The sequence below is a fragment of the Ctenocephalides felis genome, unplaced genomic scaffold (genome assembly GCF_003426905.1).
Source record: "Ctenocephalides felis isolate EL2017-DRISC unplaced genomic scaffold, ASM342690v1 CF-g0.4_SCAFFOLD_01886, whole genome shotgun sequence".
NCBI classification, from domain to species: domain Eukaryota; kingdom Metazoa; phylum Arthropoda; class Insecta; order Siphonaptera; family Pulicidae; genus Ctenocephalides; species Ctenocephalides felis.
Window position 1 is genome coordinate 106776926 of NW_020538040.1, and position 9108 is coordinate 106786033.

Consider the following 9108-nt stretch of genomic DNA (forward strand, 5'->3'; position numbering starts at 1 on the left):
TAAAAATCAAACTAAAATAAAATAATATCTCTATTTTAACAGCATTTCAACATTTTAAAATCAATTAAAAAATCCTAATATTAACTAATTACTATACGACAAAACAGTAAGATTGACAAGGCAACATTTCTTCGAATTACATATCGAGGTTTTTATATGGGGCATCACGTGCTGTCGTAGAAGTCAGAGAAATAGAATTATAGCTAAAAAATGGAACATCGAACCAGATGTTACCAAATCCCAATAGAAATCTTATCGTTTCATTAAGAAACCACACAAAGCCTGCCAATAAAAAATCTAATAATGCAAACTAAATTGGAAAATGTATATAAATAGATTTAAAACTGAAGGACCTGAACTGGCTCGTCCAAACTTTCATTACAAAATAAGCTTCTCGAGGATAATTCCAAAATTGAAACAATATTTGTATAATTTAGAAAGCCCAAAACAAAATACTGAGAATGATTTGCAGCATTTGATGGGTTTATATAATCCACGAAAACCTAAAAATTCCCAATAGAAGTCATTGGTTGATTGTTCGAGAGAAATTGGATGCATATGTCAATCCCAGTCAGTGAAAAAACTAAAGGGCCTGAAGAGAAAATGGCTCAGTGATCAGAAGCTTATGTTTCAAGACAAATTGGATGCATATGTCAATCCCAAACAGTCGAAAATTAGCATACTTTAGAAAAAATGGATGCATGTATGTGGGTCAAAAATGTTAATGTTTTTAAAAAAAATAATTTTTGGTACTGGAAGCTTCAGCAATTTGCCTTAAGGAACGATGCTGTGCGCTCCACTAGTTTTATTTCGATTTTCAACATCTTTACTTGTAACTTACAGGTTATGTTATAAAAATATAACCCATAAGTATATATATATAACCTATAGGTATTAAAAAAATCTGAATTGGAAATCGATGCATCAAAATTGACTACTAAATCACAAGCAAAAATCAGCACGAATCCATAAAACTCCTTCGTAACAAAAATTTGGAGAAATGCAAAAAAAATGTCTATATACTAAAAGTCTATTACCATACCTTTCAATTACCACCCGATCCGCCGCTACAACTTTCAAAACAAAATTAAATTATAAAAATGCGCAAATTTTTAAATTTGTTTGTCATTAGTGGATTCAATGGTTGCATTTTTTTTGGTTTTTAGCTTTATTCTATTAAAAGTTACCTCAATTGCTATATATTGCTATGTACCGTTAAAATGTCCATGAAATTATTAATAAATCTGCGTATAAAAATTTGTAACTTTTGGAACAAAATTATATGAAAATAATTCGCTGAACTTTTAAATTAACATATTTGTAAAGCGTCCATGTTGTTTTAGCCCCAACGCTTTGGTTTAATTTGTATTTTGTTATAATTTTATTAAATATATGAAAATCGTTAAATTTCAATACAAAAAAATATCGGTTATCAACGCAAAGGGGGTTTAAAAAGATAAATACAGATTCAACAAATTTTCTGAGGTCAACATTCTTTTTCTTATGTAAAATAATCGGGTTTTTGGCATTGAAAGTATGGTTTAAATTAATGACATATTCCGAGAGCATCGTCTTAAACTAATTATTATTTTTTGAATTGCAAATGTGTTGGTTCATTCTCTTGTAAAAAATGTATTTTATTCTTTAATTATTTTAAATATAAAATTGAATTTATTTTTTAAATTCTGTAAATGTTCTTTTAGATACTGTTTAACAAAATTTGCTAAATAATGACACACAATCCGTGTCGAAACGTATATTATAAATAAATATTTTTATTTATTTGTTTTCTTTTATTTCGACGATTGGCTGAAAATCAATATTTAAGATATGTCTCAACGTCGAACAAAAAAATCTAATATATATATATATATATATATATATATATATATATAACAGTGCATTTATTTATTGTAACTTCAGTAACTTTTAGTCAATTTGTCTCAAGTATATAAAATATGTAGCAAATTTGTATAAAATTAATTTTTCTATAATATTGTCTAACATTGTGAAGTTCCACAGCAACTCTGTATACTTAAAAATCGTACTCAAACTCAGATAATTAATACTACTTTAAACAAAAATTTAGCAGTACATCGTTTATGCATTTTTTACTAAATCTTGTAACTTTTAAACAATTAGTCTAAATTAAATACAATATTTGGCAAATTTGTACAAAATTAAATTGTCTATAATATTGTCTAACATTATCAATATCTAAAGCAACTTGGTATACTTTAAAATTGCTTTAAAACAACCTGCAAACGTTTTTGACTCAATAATAGATTAATCAAATTAATATATTGATTATGTAAATTACACATTTTGGCAAGTTTAAGCAACTTGCCTTAGGACAAAATACCGCTTACACCTAGTATATTATCTAAAATCAATTACAAACTTTATTTTCCAAAAAAAAATACTATTTTGTCTTATTTTATAAAAAGTAATACGCAATTTTGTATCCCAAAACCACCAAAATATTTACTTTTCTTTATCATGTGTTTTATATCGAACTTTGGCATAAATATCGACTTTTGGGGATAACAAAAAAGTTTTTCACGATAGGATTTCCTTTATTAGTGCTGTCGGATAATTTATAGCACTATAATCTCAATATATATACATATATATATATATATATATATATATATATATTTATTATACACGTGTTTGCGGTTTTATGGATTATTTCCCATAATCTATAATAATGATGTAACCGAAGCCAAAAATTATCTTTTGACTAACTAAATTATCTTTTTGATACAAAACAGATGGTGGGATTTTTAATGAAGTATGAAATGCGTCGCTAATAAATTAAACTAGTCGTGTATGGCATCGTGTCTTGAGGCAAATTGCTGGAACTTCCCGTACCGTAATGAAATGGTCGAGAAATATTGAATGTTTTCAAATAGATTATTATTAATATTGTAACATTGTCTAATATTTATAAGAATTATATGAACTAAATTCCAAAGTTGAAATTACTTGTTTAAAGTATATTAGAACTTTAGTCAGAATTTAAATTAAAATCTCAATTATTTTCGATATACAAAAAAATATTTTTTGAAAAAAAAATGAAACAAATTTTTTTTTCCGAAAGCAATTATTTCGTAAAACAAGCAAAAAGTTTTCTGGGCGCTTCGTTCTCTTAAAAACTGCCATTTTTGCACTTTAGCCTTGTATCTCCGAAACGGCTAGACCTGCCTTTGTCGAAAACTTATCAGCACATCTCCTTATCAATTAGAATCAAATGTTTTTTTAACCATTCAAGTCGGATGTTTTTTTCTCTCTAAAACTCGATTTGTATTTTTTGCACTTTTTGCTCCGTATCTTTGTAACGGCTGGACCTGCCTTTGCCAAAAACTAATCAGCACATCTCCCTATCAATAGGAATCGAATGTTTTTTGAACCATTCGAATTGGTTGATCCGTGCGCCCGAAAACGTGGACGAAAAAATGCGGACATATAAAACACACACACATCCATTTTTTCTGAAGTATGCCAAAATGTTCAGAAACCTTCAAAACGTGAAGAAATGTAAAAAAAATTAATTTCGATTTTTGTACGATTACAATAATAAAATATAAAAGTGGTTTTGCTAAATTAAATTAGTTGCACCAATATAAGATAATCTATATATCAGCAGGAGTTCATGTTTGAGATATTTTTTAATTTTTGAATTTTATTTATTTTAACTGCCAAAAAATATTTTCTTAAATATTTAATTTTTGAATATCTACTGTGGAAGTACTTAAATAAAATATCACACACAAGTTGGTAGAATTTTATTTAAAAAAGTAGCAAAAGTGTAAGCTTAATAGCATTAAAAATATGTATAATATTTGAAAGCAATAATGTAATTAAAGTCATACTTCAAATATGACATGATCCGTTTGTCATTGTAATGAGCATATAGAAATGAACCTTCATTAGAAAAATGAAGTAATTGCTGATTAATAAATTCTATAATATTCGTTCACACAGTCGTTTATGTTAAACAACGCCTAAACAAATATTGTTTTCACAACTTCACTCATCATGTAATAATTGTATTTGAGGAACTTCATGTAATTAAAATTAACATACATTCATTGACTGATGGTATTTTTTTACTTTTTCGCTGGTGATCTCATTCTTTAACAGCTGTAATATCTGTCTTGTCTAAAAAATATTTTCCATTTTAATGACTTCAAAGATTTATGGAAACTACGAATAATATAGAAATAATTTCTAATCAATAAACTTACGTTTAGTACACGGCACAAATGTTTAATTTGTTTTATTATTTTCAATGAACAGGGTAAAATATTCTTCTGATTCAGGCACTTTTCATTAAATCAAGATTTGTACTACGATGTAACTTTAAAATGTTTATTTATCTATCTATGTCGATTTCCTTGTTGATATCGGTACGCATACAACGACAGATCTTTATTCACGCGACACGACGACTAATCACAATCGACCCGTATAGAAATGATTTCATCGAGAGCGAATGACGAATCATTGGCACTCGACTCTTATCCTATCTTATCTGCCGTAACGCACTTCCGTTGCATTTGTACGGATTTACACCCTAGTTGCGCCTAAAGAAATATTAATTTCAAAAACTAGGATATTTTATATTACAGAATAAATACATATTTCTATTACGAATTCAATATCTTTTGCAATTCTAATATTTATATATTTCCTTCAAAATATATTTTGATGCATTTCAATGCAATATGGTTTATGCAAATTGCATTCACAGTTGTTATTGCTTCTGGGACTCCTCCAAAGATATAATACAAATCTAGGAATACAATTTCATTGCATTTTTCTATTAAATCTAATACTGTATCTTCGAAACTGATTTTCTAAAATATATTTTATCCATCAGTTTACATTTGCTCCAATGTCAATTTAATAATTTTGTGTCAACTTGCATTTTTGTCTGAAACAAGGAAGATTTTATTTCCCAATTTGTCTGAGTGAAAATTTAATTTAATATTTCGACAAACCCCGGAAAAACTTCTAGAAGTTGCAAAAGTGTTGGTGACATCTTTGTGAAATTAATTTAGATTTATTATATACTAGCTGACCCGGCAAACGTTGTTTTGCTAAATAAGGTATATTCTAAACCTTTTCTAGAGAATCAAAAATATTAATACTTTAAGTGCATAAGGATGTGTTGTTTGAATGCTGTATACAACTAGGTATTATAAAAATAATAAACCCCATTAGTTTATCTATATTTTGTCAATACAATCAAACTGCAAGTTCTATACACTTTCTATAGAAAACATCGTATAATCCAATCCAAGTTTTTTTTGGTCTTTCGGGTTATTAATTACGTTTCAAGTTTTTCAGATCCTTTTTGGATTCTGGATTTTGTGTAAAATTGTAAATAATACTACTGAGCTTATACAAAATTTTCAAATTTTTGCGAGGAGAGATAAAAAATGAATTAAATATTTCTTCTTTGACCTGCCTTTCAAGTTACATTCGATGAATTAAAGTAAATTTAATAAAAAATGTATATGTAGAGCAGGGCTATACACAAAGGTCCAATTTGACTTTTAGCAAATATAAACTATATTGTGTAAACCATAACAATTATATCACAACAAATAAGACATATCAAACGAATAATTATCTGACTACGTTCAGTAAACTGACATCTACTTCATCATTGTAGAAATGTGCTTTTTTGATGTCTTCCAAAAATTTGTTATCTAGACCTTTTTATCCTATATGCGGGGTAACTTGTAACGGGCTCATAATTTTAAAGGTATTTTACAAAATAATTACATTTTTAACTAATGCTAAAACTACCAACGGAAGAAAATACTTTTATTATGGATTTTCAAATATTACCGTTTATTTCCCCCATTTCAAAGATTATCGTTGTCAAATTAAGTTTGTAGCTGGCTATACATCTTTTTTCCTCTACTTTCAAATATTGTTTTTAAACAATGCTTAACTTTACTGATTTTTGGCACATCGGTGGTGGACCTTTTTAATCCCGGACCTTCATATATTACTATCTCTTCTGCGATAAATTCTGGGAAATTATAACTGGAAAAATGTTATTCGACAAAATGTCCATTTGATCGATACCAAATTTAGGTTCTGAATTTAAATAAGATAAATAAAAAATAATATAACCTAGAAAATGTTTTATAAATACCAATGAGTATATTGTTAGAATACAAAATTATATATAGAATGCGGACCTGATGAGGATATCTATCTAGGAGTGAAAGAGGGGGTATCTCCATCATGGTATTATAAAAGAAAGAAGTTTCAACAAAAACATTCTATTTCGACTGCCTGCCCAAAGGAATAATATACCTTGTATTATTGTATAAATAGAATACTGTTATGTAAATATTATCAAAGTAATAAATTTTATTTTACCATTAACATTGGTTATGGGCCCAGGTGAAATCCCAGGTGAAATCCCAGGTACAAGTCCAGGTAGAAGCCCAGCGTACTGAGCGAGTTCGAGAATCCAGCGACTGATAACGAGTAACGGGATCCTGACGTAAACAGTGAGTGTTTTTGAAGTATAGATTTTAAAGTGTAGTGTTGTTTACAAAAAGATGACGTCTTCAATCAAAATCGAACCATTGTGCGAGGAGAACTATGATGAATGGAAAATTCATTTAACAGCCATTCTGAAGAAGAATGACTTATGGGGATATGTAAGCGGCGAAATAGCGAAACCATTGACCGCCGAAAAATATGCGGAATGGGTTATAAATGACGGAAAAGCGCAATCTGATTTGGTACTACACATGAGAGGAAAAGAATTGAAAATGTGCGCGCGTCTCGGTTCCGCGAAAGCGATATGGGACAAATTGCAGGAACTATTCGAAAGTCGGGGTGCAACGAGGCGAACAACTCTCATGAAAAAATGTGTAACATTAAAGATGCATGAAGGCGATGATTTGGCAAAACATGTGACAGATTTTTGTGAAACTGCTGCGAAACTCAACGATATCGGCATTGTAGTCCCAGACGAAATGCTGGTAACGTTACTAATGCACAGTCTCCCTGAATCATTCGCAATGTTTAAAGAATCCATAGAAGCGCAGGAGAAGTTGCCAACACTGGAAGTTTTAAAGGTTAGATTGTTTGACAGAATCCAAGGCAACAAACTAGATGAGGAAAATAAACATTCACAGGAGATACTTTATTCGGAAAGAATAAATAAGGAGCCATCAGATCATAAATCGAATGCTGCATATCGAAGAAGTATATGCCATAAATGCAAGAAAGTCGGACATTTTGTACGTGATTGCGTAACCAAAGTTGAATCACGTCGGCAAATAAAGTGTCATAGATGCGAAAAAGGAGGACATTTTGCTCGAGACTGCCGATCGAGGTATCCAGCCGGTAAGCAGTCAACAACATATAGTAGTGAACAAAGCGTGTTGTTTGGCTTTAATGAACAATCATCATTACCAGACAATATTTGGTGCTTAGATAGCGGGTGTACAAGCCATATGTGTCATCAAAAGAATATTTTTGAAAACCTTAATCGATCAAATGCGGAATTGAAACTGGCTAATAACGACTGTACTGTTATTAAAGGAATTGGAAATATTCAGACCACGTTTGAACAAAATAAAGATAAACACGTGAAATTAGAAAATGTGTTATATGTTCCAGACTTACGAATTAATTTATTATCAGTATCTAAAGCCACTGATAATGGATATAAAGTGATTTTTACACGAAAGAGTGCATTTCTAACTAAAGAAGGCAAGATTGAATTGAAAGCACGTCGTCGAGGTGATTTATATTATATTAATGAAAAAGTGAATTCAGCGAAAAGTGTGAGTGAAAATACGAAGAGTATTGATGTGTGGCACAAAAAGTTAGGGCACTTGAATGAATATGACATTAAAGCAATGGTTGAAAATAAAAGAGTGCACGGTTTAAATGTGAATGTTATTAAAAGGTTAATAAATTGTGAAATCTGTGTTAGTGAAAAACAAACGAGACTACCCTTTCCAAGATCGAAGGAGATTCGTACGAAGAATTTATTGGAAATTATACACAGTGATGTATGTGGGCCAATGAGAGCTCCTTCATTCTCAGGTATTAAATATTTTGTGACGTTTATTGATGATGCATCGCGTTGGTGTGAAGTATATTTCATAAAGTGTAAATCCGAAGTACTGAGTGCATTTAAGCAATATAAAATGTATGTAGAAAACAAAACTGGACACAAGATTAAAGCTTTGCAGACAGATAATGGCAGAGAATATTGTAATAATGAATTCAATATTTTTTTAAATAATAATGGTATCAAAAGACGGCTTACTTCACCGTATACGCCTCAACAAAATGGTGTAGCCGAAAGGAAGAACCGGACATTGATAGAAATGGCACGTTGCATGTTAAAGCAAGCGGGGGCACCACAACGGTTTTGGGCTGAGGCTGTTTGCAATGCCAATTACACTAGAAACAGATGTCCAACAAGTGCACTAGATGGATGTATACCATATACGGCATGGACTGGAAAAATTCCAAATTTAGGTTATTTACAAATATTTGGATCAAAAGCATATGTTTTGATTAAAAATGGAAATATCAAAGAAAAATTTGATTCGAGATCTAAACCTGGAATCTTTGTTGGTTATTCGAATAATGCTAAGGCTTATCGAATATATATACCGGAAGCAATAAGATAATTGAGAGCAGAGACGTTAGATTCTTGAACTATTCTGGATTTAATAATGAATATAGTGAGATATATAGTGAAAATGGTTATGATGTATATTTAAAATTGGGAAATGTCGAGCAAAATACAAACCATGAAAGACCAACACAGCAGCAATCAAAACGTGGAAAAGGGCGTCCTAGGATTATTCGGACAGGTCATGCGGGAAGGCCGCGAAAAGAATATCAAATAAATAAAGAGATGATCGAAGATACATTAGGAGAATCCTCTGGAGAAGGGGAGGTTGATAAAGGGATTTCAAACGAAAACAATGTGATTAGTGAAAAATGTGAAATATTTGAAAATGCTTTTAATATATCCAAAATTAATATTACGACTTGGGAACAAGCTAGTCAGCTAGGTGATGCTGACGAATGGAGGAAAGCGTT